At 50.7% G+C, this 10000-nt stretch overlaps 11 non-coding genes across 11 annotated transcripts in view; all 11 read right to left on the minus strand.

The window, feature by feature from the left end:
- The window catches only part of LOC126453428 (U2 spliceosomal RNA), a 193-nt gene extending 5 nt beyond the window's left edge, over positions 1-188 (minus strand). Inside the window, exon 1 of the small nuclear RNA XR_007584846.1 lies at positions 1-188. This exon is cut by the window's left edge and continues 5 nt beyond it. This is a non-coding gene — a small nuclear RNA (U2 spliceosomal RNA).
- Positions 189-947: 759 nt separating this feature from the next.
- LOC126453441 (U2 spliceosomal RNA) lies at positions 948-1140 on the minus strand. The gene has a single exon (XR_007584857.1). It is a non-coding gene; the product is annotated as a U2 spliceosomal RNA (small nuclear RNA).
- Positions 1141-1899: 759 nt separating this feature from the next.
- On the minus strand, positions 1900-2092 carry LOC126453453 (U2 spliceosomal RNA). Its single transcript, XR_007584868.1, has one exon. It is a non-coding gene; the product is annotated as a U2 spliceosomal RNA (small nuclear RNA).
- A 758-nt stretch (positions 2093-2850) lies between these two features.
- Positions 2851-3044, minus strand: LOC126453460 (U2 spliceosomal RNA). Its single transcript, XR_007584875.1, has one exon. It is a non-coding gene; the product is annotated as a U2 spliceosomal RNA (small nuclear RNA).
- A 758-nt stretch (positions 3045-3802) lies between these two features.
- On the minus strand, positions 3803-3995 carry LOC126453464 (U2 spliceosomal RNA). Its single transcript, XR_007584878.1, has one exon. It is a non-coding gene; the product is annotated as a U2 spliceosomal RNA (small nuclear RNA).
- A 759-nt stretch (positions 3996-4754) lies between these two features.
- Positions 4755-4947, minus strand: LOC126453416 (U2 spliceosomal RNA). Its single transcript, XR_007584836.1, has one exon. It is a non-coding gene; the product is annotated as a U2 spliceosomal RNA (small nuclear RNA).
- Positions 4948-5704: 757 nt separating this feature from the next.
- Positions 5705-5897, minus strand: LOC126453419 (U2 spliceosomal RNA). Its single transcript, XR_007584837.1, has one exon. It is a non-coding gene; the product is annotated as a U2 spliceosomal RNA (small nuclear RNA).
- A 758-nt stretch (positions 5898-6655) lies between these two features.
- On the minus strand, positions 6656-6848 carry LOC126453420 (U2 spliceosomal RNA). Its single transcript, XR_007584838.1, has one exon. It is a non-coding gene; the product is annotated as a U2 spliceosomal RNA (small nuclear RNA).
- A 759-nt stretch (positions 6849-7607) lies between these two features.
- Positions 7608-7800, minus strand: LOC126453421 (U2 spliceosomal RNA). Its single transcript, XR_007584839.1, has one exon. It is a non-coding gene; the product is annotated as a U2 spliceosomal RNA (small nuclear RNA).
- A 758-nt stretch (positions 7801-8558) lies between these two features.
- Positions 8559-8751, minus strand: LOC126453422 (U2 spliceosomal RNA). Its single transcript, XR_007584840.1, has one exon. It is a non-coding gene; the product is annotated as a U2 spliceosomal RNA (small nuclear RNA).
- A 759-nt stretch (positions 8752-9510) lies between these two features.
- LOC126453423 (U2 spliceosomal RNA) lies at positions 9511-9703 on the minus strand. Its single transcript, XR_007584841.1, has one exon. It is a non-coding gene; the product is annotated as a U2 spliceosomal RNA (small nuclear RNA).
- Between the last annotated feature and the right edge of the window lie 297 nt (positions 9704-10000).

Consider the following 10000-nt stretch of genomic DNA (forward strand, 5'->3'; position numbering starts at 1 on the left):
GTGGGCCGATCCCGGCGGTACTGCAATGCCGGGCCAACCCGCGACAGAGGTGGAGCAAGCCCCTAGCACTCCGTCATGAGCCAAAAATGAGTTTAATATTCTGGTCCTGCGATGCAGGACGTATCAGATATTAAGCTGATAAGAACAGATACTACACTTTGATCTTAGCCAAAAGGCCGAGAAGCGATAAAGGAAAATCCGCATTCGAAGGGCCTAAATGCTTGCAGCGTGTGCGCTCCACATGTGGGAGTGACACACGGTGGTACGGGCCGATATGGCAACAGGCGACCGTCGAAAACATCGCAAAAGCAAGTGCGGGAAAGAAGGACAATTCGCGAGAGCACTCGTCAACAGCCCAGTACTACCCTCCATGGCGAACAGTAAACTGCGACTCCCATTTGAACGCCGCAAGCTGCCAGGGCAGTGGAGAAGCCGTGAGGCCGCCCCACAGCAGCGCCAGGCCGGCGCGAGCTACACCGGCGCGAGGCCGGCGCGAGCTACACCTAGCCTAGTGCTTACATCGTCCACCGCCAACTGCATACGTGTGTACACACGTATTCTGCGTGCGTGCGGCGGCGACGACGACGTTCGCGAGGAGCTAAGGATATAACTCCAAAAAATGAAATTAAAATTATCTGTGGCCGGACCATATGTGACGCCAACGAGGCATCCGAAGGCACCCTTCTGTGCCCATATAAATTACCAGCCTAGTGTAATGCGGCTGCAAGAGCGGTCCGGCTAACCGCAAAAAAAAAAAAAAAAAAAAAAAATAAAAAAATTCATAAGATAATGCTAAATTAATTACAAGAAATCGTGGAAACCGTGGAAATCGTGGTGTGTATGCAGCTAACTACTGGGCACATCGACAACTGCAACAAGTTTTGCTACCAGCGGAATATCTGATAACTGCAGAATATTTACCCATTTCAGGCTGTGTTTTAATTATTTTTAGGTGGGCCGATCCCGGCGGTACTGCAATGCCGGGCCAACCCGCGACAGAGGTGGAGCAAGCCCCTAGCACTCCGTCATGAGCCAAAAATGAGTTTAATATTCTGGTCCTGCGATGCAGGACGTATCAGATATTAAGCTGATAAGAACAGATACTACACTTTGATCTTAGCCAAAAGGCCGAGAAGCGATAAAGGAAAATCCGCATTCGAAGGGCCTAAATGCTTGCAGCGTGTGCGCTCCACATGTGGGAGTGACACACGGTGGTACGGGCCGATATGGCAACAGGCGACCGTCGAAAACATCGCAAAAGCAAGTGCGGGAAAGAAGGACAATTCGCGAGAGCACTCGTCAACAGCCCAGTACTACCCTCCATGGCGAACAGTAAACTGCGACTCCCATTTGAACGCCGCAAGCTGCCAGGGCAGTGGAGAAGCCGTGAGGCCGCCCCACAGCAGCGCCAGGCCGGCGCGAGCTACACCGGCGCGAGGCCGGCGCGAGCTACACCTAGCCTAGTGCTTACATCGTCCACCGCCAACTGCATACGTGTGTACACACGTATTCTGCGTGCGTGCGGCGGCGACGACGACGTTCGCGAGGAGCTAAGGATATAACTCCAAAAAATGAAATTAAAATTATCTGTGGCCGGACCATATGTGACGCCAACGAGGCATCCGAAGGCACCCTTCTGTGCCCATATAAATTACCAGCCTAGTGTAATGCGGCTGCAAGAGCGGTCCGGCTAACCGCAAAAAAAAAAAAAAAAAAAAAAAATAAAAAAATTCATAAGATAATGCTAAATTAATTACAAGAAATCGTGGAAACCGTGGAAATCGTGGTGTGTATGCAGCTAACTACTGGGCACATCGACAACTGCAACAAGTTTTGCTACCAGCGGAATATCTGATAACTGCAGAATATTTACCCATTTCAGGCTGTGTTTTAATTATTTTTAGGTGGGCCGATCCCGGCGGTACTGCAATGCCGGGCCAACCCGCGACAGAGGTGGAGCAAGCCCCTAGCACTCCGTCATGAGCCAAAAATGAGTTTAATATTCTGGTCCTGCGATGCAGGACGTATCAGATATTAAGCTGATAAGAACAGATACTACACTTTGATCTTAGCCAAAAGGCCGAGAAGCGATAAAGGAAAATCCGCATTCGAAGGGCCTAAATGCTTGCAGCGTGTGCGCTCCACATGTGGGAGTGACACACGGTGGTACGGGCCGATATGGCAACAGGCGACCGTCGAAAACATCGCAAAAGCAAGTGCGGGAAAGAAGGACAATTCGCGAGAGCACTCGTCAACAGCCCAGTACTACCCTCCATGGCGAACAGTAAACTGCGACTCCCATTTGAACGCCGCAAGCTGCCAGGGCAGTGGAGAAGCCGTGAGGCCGCCCCACAGCAGCGCCAGGCCGGCGCGAGCTACACCGGCGCGAGGCCGGCGCGAGCTACACCTAGCCTAGTGCTTACATCGTCCACCGCCAACTGCATACGTGTGTACACACGTATTCTGCGTGCGTGCGGCGGCGACGACGACGTTCGCGAGGAGCTAAGGATATAACTCCAAAAAATGAAATTAAAATTATCTGTGGCCGGACCATATGTGACGCCAACGAGGCATCCGAAGGCACCCTTCTGTGCCCATATAAATTACCAGCCTAGTGTAATGCGGCTGCAAGAGCGGTCCGGCTAACCGCAAAAAAAAAAAAAAAAAAAAAAATAAAAAAATTCATAAGATAATGCTAAATTAATTACAAGAAATCGTGGAAACCGTGGAAATCGTGGTGTGTATGCAGCTAACTACTGGGCACATCGACAACTGCAACAAGTTTTGCTACCAGCGGAATATCTGATAACTGCAGAATATTTACCCATTTCAGGCTGTGTTTTAATTATTTTTAGGTGGGCCGATCCCGGCGGTACTGCAATGCCGGGCCAACCCGCGACAGAGGTGGAGCAAGCCCCTAGCACTCCGTCATGAGCCAAAAATGAGTTTAATATTCTGGTCCTGCGATGCAGGACGTATCAGATATTAAGCTGATAAGAACAGATACTACACTTTGATCTTAGCCAAAAGGCGAGAGAAGCGATAAAGGAAAATCCGCATTCGAAGGGCCTAAATGCTTGCAGCGTGTGCGCTCCACATGTGGGAGTGACACACGGTGGTACGGGCCGATATGGCAACAGGCGACCGTCGAAAACATCGCAAAAGCAAGTGCGGGAAAGAAGGACAATTCGCGAGAGCACTCGTCAACAGCCCAGTACTACCCTCCATGGCGAACAGTAAACTGCGACTCCCATTTGAACGCCGCAAGCTGCCAGGGCAGTGGAGAAGCCGTGAGGCCGCCCCACAGCAGCGCCAGGCCGGCGCGAGCTACACCGGCGCGAGGCCGGCGCGAGCTACACCTAGCCTAGTGCTTACATCGTCCACCGCCAACTGCATACGTGTGTACACACGTATTCTGCGTGCGTGCGGCGGCGACGACGACGTTCGCGAGGAGCTAAGGATATAACTCCAAAAAATGAAATTAAAATTATCTGTGGCCGGACCATATGTGACGCCAACGAGGCATCCGAAGGCACCCTTCTGTGCCCATATAAATTACCAGCCTAGTGTAATGCGGCTGCAAGAGCGGTCCGGCTAACCGCAAAAAAAAAAAAAAAAAAAAAAATAAAAAAATTCATAAGATAATGCTAAATTAATTACAAGAAATCGTGGAAACCGTGGAAATCGTGGTGTGTATGCAGCTAACTACTGGGCACATCGACAACTGCAACAAGTTTTGCTACCAGCGGAATATCTGATAACTGCAGAATATTTACCCATTTCAGGCTGTGTTTTAATTATTTTTAGGTGGGCCGATCCCGGCGGTACTGCAATGCCGGGCCAACCCGCGACAGAGGTGGAGCAAGCCCCTAGCACTCCGTCATGAGCCAAAAATGAGTTTAATATTCTGGTCCTGCGATGCAGGACGTATCAGATATTAAGCTGATAAGAACAGATACTACACTTTGATCTTAGCCAAAAGGCCGAGAAGCGATAAAGGAAAATCCGCATTCGAAGGGCCTAAATGCTTGCAGCGTGTGCGCTCCACATGTGGGAGTGACACACGGTGGTACGGGCCGATATGGCAACAGGCGACCGTCGAAAACATCGCAAAAGCAAGTGCGGGAAAGAAGGACAATTCGCGAGAGCACTCGTCAACAGCCCAGTACTACCCTCCATGGCGAACAGTAAACTGCGACTCCCATTTGAACGCCGCAAGCTGCCAGGGCAGTGGAGAAGCCGTGAGGCCGCCCCACAGCAGCGCCAGGCCGGCGCGAGCTACACCGGCGCGAGGCCGGCGCGAGCTACACCTAGCCTAGTGCTTACATCGTCCACCGCCAACTGCATACGTGTGTACACACGTATTCTGCGTGCGTGCGGCGGCGACGACGACGTTCGCGAGGAGCTAAGGATATAACTCCAAAAAATGAAATTAAAATTATCTGTGGCCGGACCATATGTGACGCCAACGAGGCATCCGAAGGCACCCTTCTGTGCCCATATAAATTACCAGCCTAGTGTAATGCGGCTGCAAGAGCGGTCCGGCTAACCGCAAAAAAAAAAAAAAAAAAAAAAAATAAAAAAATTCATAAGATAATGCTAAATTAATTACAAGAAATCGTGGAAACCGTGGAAATCGTGGTGTGTATGCAGCTAACTACTGGGCACATCGACAACTGCAACAAGTTTTGCTACCAGCGGAATATCTGATAACTGCAGAATATTTACCCATTTCAGGCTGTGTTTTAATTATTTTTAGGTGGGCCGATCCCGGCGGTACTGCAATGCCGGGCCAACCCGCGACAGAGGTGGAGCAAGCCCCTAGCACTCCGTCATGAGCCAAAAATGAGTTTAATATTCTGGTCCTGCGATGCAGGACGTATCAGATATTAAGCTGATAAGAACAGATACTACACTTTGATCTTAGCCAAAAGGCCGAGAAGCGATAAAGGAAAATCCGCATTCGAAGGGCCTAAATGCTTGCAGCGTGTGCGCTCCACATGTGGGAGTGACACACGGTGGTACGGGCCGATATGGCAACAGGCGACCGTCGAAAACATCGCAAAAGCAAGTGCGGGAAAGAAGGACAATTCGCGAGAGCACTCGTCAACAGCCCAGTACTACCCTCCATGGCGAACAGTAAACTGCGACTCCCATTTGAACGCCGCAAGCTGCCAGGGCAGTGGAGAAGCCGTGAGGCCGCCCCACAGCAGCGCCAGGCCGGCGCGAGCTACACCGGCGCGAGGCCGGCGCGAGCTACACCTAGCCTAGTGCTTACATCGTCCACCGCCAACTGCATACGTGTGTACACACGTATTCTGCGTGCGTGCGGCGGCGACGACGACGTTCGCGAGGAGCTAAGGATATAACTCCAAAAATGAAATTAAAATTATCTGTGGCCGGACCATATGTGACGCCAACGAGGCATCCGAAGGCACCCTTCTGTGCCCATATAAATTACCAGCCTAGTGTAATGCGGCTGCAAGAGCGGTCCGGCTAACCGCAAAAAAAAAAAAAAAAAAAAAAATAAAAAAATTCATAAGATAATGCTAAATTAATTACAAGAAATCGTGGAAACCGTGGAAATCGTGGTGTGTATGCAGCTAACTACTGGGCACATCGACAACTGCAACAAGTTTTGCTACCAGCGGAATATCTGATAACTGCAGAATATTTACCCATTTCAGGCTGTGTTTTAATTATTTTTAGGTGGGCCGATCCCGGCGGTACTGCAATGCCGGGCCAACCCGCGACAGAGGTGGAGCAAGCCCCTAGCACTCCGTCATGAGCCAAAAATGAGTTTAATATTCTGGTCCTGCGATGCAGGACGTATCAGATATTAAGCTGATAAGAACAGATACTACACTTTGATCTTAGCCAAAAGGCCGAGAAGCGATAAAGGAAAATCCGCATTCGAAGGGCCTAAATGCTTGCAGCGTGTGCGCTCCACATGTGGGAGTGACACACGGTGGTACGGGCCGATATGGCAACAGGCGACCGTCGAAAACATCGCAAAAGCAAGTGCGGGAAAGAAGGACAATTCGCGAGAGCACTCGTCAACAGCCCAGTACTACCCTCCATGGCGAACAGTAAACTGCGACTCCCATTTGAACGCCGCAAGCTGCCAGGGCAGTGGAGAAGCCGTGAGGCCGCCCCACAGCAGCGCCAGGCCGGCGCGAGCTACACCGGCGCGAGGCCGGCGCGAGCTACACCTAGCCTAGTGCTTACATCGTCCACCGCCAACTGCATACGTGTGTACACACGTATTCTGCGTGCGTGCGGCGGCGACGACGACGTTCGCGAGGAGCTAAGGATATAACTCCAAAAAATGAAATTAAATTATCTGTGGCCGGACCATATGTGACGCCAACGAGGCATCCGAAGGCACCCTTCTGTGCCCATATAAATTACCAGCCTAGTGTAATGCGGCTGCAAGAGCGGTCCGGCTAACCGCAAAAAAAAAAAAAAAAAAAAAAAATAAAAAAATTCATAAGATAATGCTAAATTAATTACAAGAAATCGTGGAAACCGTGGAAATCGTGGTGTGTATGCAGCTAACTACTGGGCACATCGACAACTGCAACAAGTTTTGCTACCAGCGGAATATCTGATAACTGCAGAATATTTACCCATTTCAGGCTGTGTTTTAATTATTTTTAGGTGGGCCGATCCCGGCGGTACTGCAATGCCGGGCCAACCCGCGACAGAGGTGGAGCAAGCCCCTAGCACTCCGTCATGAGCCAAAAATGAGTTTAATATTCTGGTCCTGCGATGCAGGACGTATCAGATATTAAGCTGATAAGAACAGATACTACACTTTGATCTTAGCCAAAAGGCCGAGAAGCGATAAAGGAAAATCCGCATTCGAAGGGCCTAAATGCTTGCAGCGTGTGCGCTCCACATGTGGGAGTGACACACGGTGGTACGGGCCGATATGGCAACAGGCGACCGTCGAAAACATCGCAAAAGCAAGTGCGGGAAAGAAGGACAATTCGCGAGAGCACTCGTCAACAGCCCAGTACTACCCTCCATGGCGAACAGTAAACTGCGACTCCCATTTGAACGCCGCAAGCTGCCAGGGCAGTGGAGAAGCCGTGAGGCCGCCCCACAGCAGCGCCAGGCCGGCGCGAGCTACACCGGCGCGAGGCCGGCGCGAGCTACACCTAGCCTAGTGCTTACATCGTCCACCGCCAACTGCATACGTGTGTACACACGTATTCTGCGTGCGTGCGGCGGCGACGACGACGTTCGCGAGGAGCTAAGGATATAACTCCAAAAAATGAAATTAAAATTATCTGTGGCCGGACCATATGTGACGCCAACGAGGCATCCGAAGGCACCCTTCTGTGCCCATATAAATTACCAGCCTAGTGTAATGCGGCTGCAAGAGCGGTCCGGCTAACCGCAAAAAAAAAAAAAAAAAAAAAAAATAAAAAAATTCATAAGATAATGCTAAATTAATTACAAGAAATCGTGGAAACCGTGGAAATCGTGGTGTGTATGCAGCTAACTACTGGGCACATCGACAACTGCAACAAGTTTTGCTACCAGCGGAATATCTGATAACTGCAGAATATTTACCCATTTCAGGCTGTGTTTTAATTATTTTTAGGTGGGCCGATCCCGGCGGTACTGCAATGCCGGGCCAACCCGCGACAGAGGTGGAGCAAGCCCCTAGCACTCCGTCATGAGCCAAAAATGAGTTTAATATTCTGGTCCTGCGATGCAGGACGTATCAGATATTAAGCTGATAAGAACAGATACTACACTTTGATCTTAGCCAAAAGGCCGAGAAGCGATAAAGGAAAATCCGCATTCGAAGGGCCTAAATGCTTGCAGCGTGTGCGCTCCACATGTGGGAGTGACACACGGTGGTACGGGCCGATATGGCAACAGGCGACCGTCGAAAACATCGCAAAAGCAAGTGCGGGAAAGAAGGACAATTCGCGAGAGCACTCGTCAACAGCCCAGTACTACCCTCCATGGCGAACAGTAAACTGCGACTCCCATTTGAACGCCGCAAGCTGCCAGGGCAGTGGAGAAGCCGTGAGGCCGCCCCACAGCAGCGCCAGGCCGGCGCGAGCTACACCGGCGCGAGGCCGGCGCGAGCTACACCTAGCCTAGTGCTTACATCGTCCACCGCCAACTGCATACGTGTGTACACACGTATTCTGCGTGCGTGCGGCGGCGACGACGACGTTCGCGAGGAGCTAAGGATATAACTCCAAAAAATGAAATTAAAATTATCTGTGGCCGGACCATATGTGACGCCAACGAGGCATCCGAAGGCACCCTTCTGTGCCCATATAAATTACCAGCCTAGTGTAATGCGGCTGCAAGAGCGGTCCGGCTAACCGCAAAAAAAAAAAAAAAAAAAAAAATAAAAAAATTCATAAGATAATGCTAAATTAATTACAAGAAATCGTGGAAACCGTGGAAATCGTGGTGTGTATGCAGCTAACTACTGGGCACATCGACAACTGCAACAAGTTTTGCTACCAGCGGAATATCTGATAACTGCAGAATATTTACCCATTTCAGGCTGTGTTTTAATTATTTTTAGGTGGGCCGATCCCGGCGGTACTGCAATGCCGGGCCAACCCGCGACAGAGGTGGAGCAAGCCCCTAGCACTCCGTCATGAGCCAAAAATGAGTTTAATATTCTGGTCCTGCGATGCAGGACGTATCAGATATTAAGCTGATAAGAACAGATACTACACTTTGATCTTAGCCAAAAGGCCGAGAAGCGATAAAGGAAAATCCGCATTCGAAGGGCCTAAATGCTTGCAGCGTGTGCGCTCCACATGTGGGAGTGACACACGGTGGTACGGGCCGATATGGCAACAGGCGACCGTCGAAAACATCGCAAAAGCAAGTGCGGGAAAGAAGGACAATTCGCGAGAGCACTCGTCAACAGCCCAGTACTACCCTCCATGGCGAACAGTAAACTGCGACTCCCATTTGAACGCCGCAAGCTGCCAGGGCAGTGGAGAAGCCGTGAGGCCGCCCCACAGCAGCGCCAGGCCGGCGCGAGCTACACCGGCGCGAGGCCGGCGCGAGCTACACCTAGCCTAGTGCTTACATCGTCCACCGCCAACTGCATACGTGTGTACACACGTATTCTGCGTGCGTGCGGCGGCGACGACGACGTTCGCGAGGAGCTAAGGATATAACTCCAAAAAATGAAATTAAAATTATCTGTGGCCGGACCATATGTGACGCCAACGAGGCATCCGAAGGCACCCTTCTGTGCCCATATAAATTACCAGCCTAGTGTAATGCGGCTGCAAGAGCGGTCCGGCTAACCGCAAAAAAAAAAAAAAAAAAAAAAAATAAAAAAATTCATAAGATAATGCTAAATTAATTACAAGAAATCGTGGAAACCGTGGAAATCGTGGTGTGTATGCAGCTAACTACTGGGCACATCGACAACTGCAACAAGTTTTGCTACCAGCGGAATATCTGATAACTGCAGAATATTTACCCATTTCAGGCTGTGTTTTAATTATTTTTAGGTGGGCCGATCCCGGCGGTACTGCAATGCCGGGCCAACCCGCGACAGAGGTGGAGCAAGCCCCTAGCACTCCGTCATGAGCCAAAAATGAGTTTAATATTCTGGTCCTGCGATGCAGGACGTATCAGATATTAAGCTGATAAGAACAGATACTACACTTTGATCTTAGCCAAAAGGCCGAGAAGCGATAAAGGAAAATCCGCATTCGAAGGGCCTAAATGCTTGCAGCGTGTGCGCTCCACATGTGGGAGTGACACACGGTGGTACGGGCCGATATGGCAACAGGCGACCGTCGAAAACATCGCAAAAGCAAGTGCGGGAAAGAAGGACAATTCGCGAGAGCACTCGTCAACAGCCCAGTACTACCCTCCATGGCGAACAGTAAACTGCGACTCCCATTTGAACGCCGCAAGCTGCCAGGGCAGTGGAGAAGCCGTGAGGCCGCCCCACAGCAGCGCCAGGCCGGCGCGAGCTACACCGGCGCGA

This window comes from Schistocerca serialis, unplaced genomic scaffold (genome assembly GCF_023864345.2).
Source record: "Schistocerca serialis cubense isolate TAMUIC-IGC-003099 unplaced genomic scaffold, iqSchSeri2.2 HiC_scaffold_945, whole genome shotgun sequence".
NCBI classification, from domain to species: Eukaryota; Metazoa; Arthropoda; class Insecta; order Orthoptera; family Acrididae; genus Schistocerca; species Schistocerca serialis.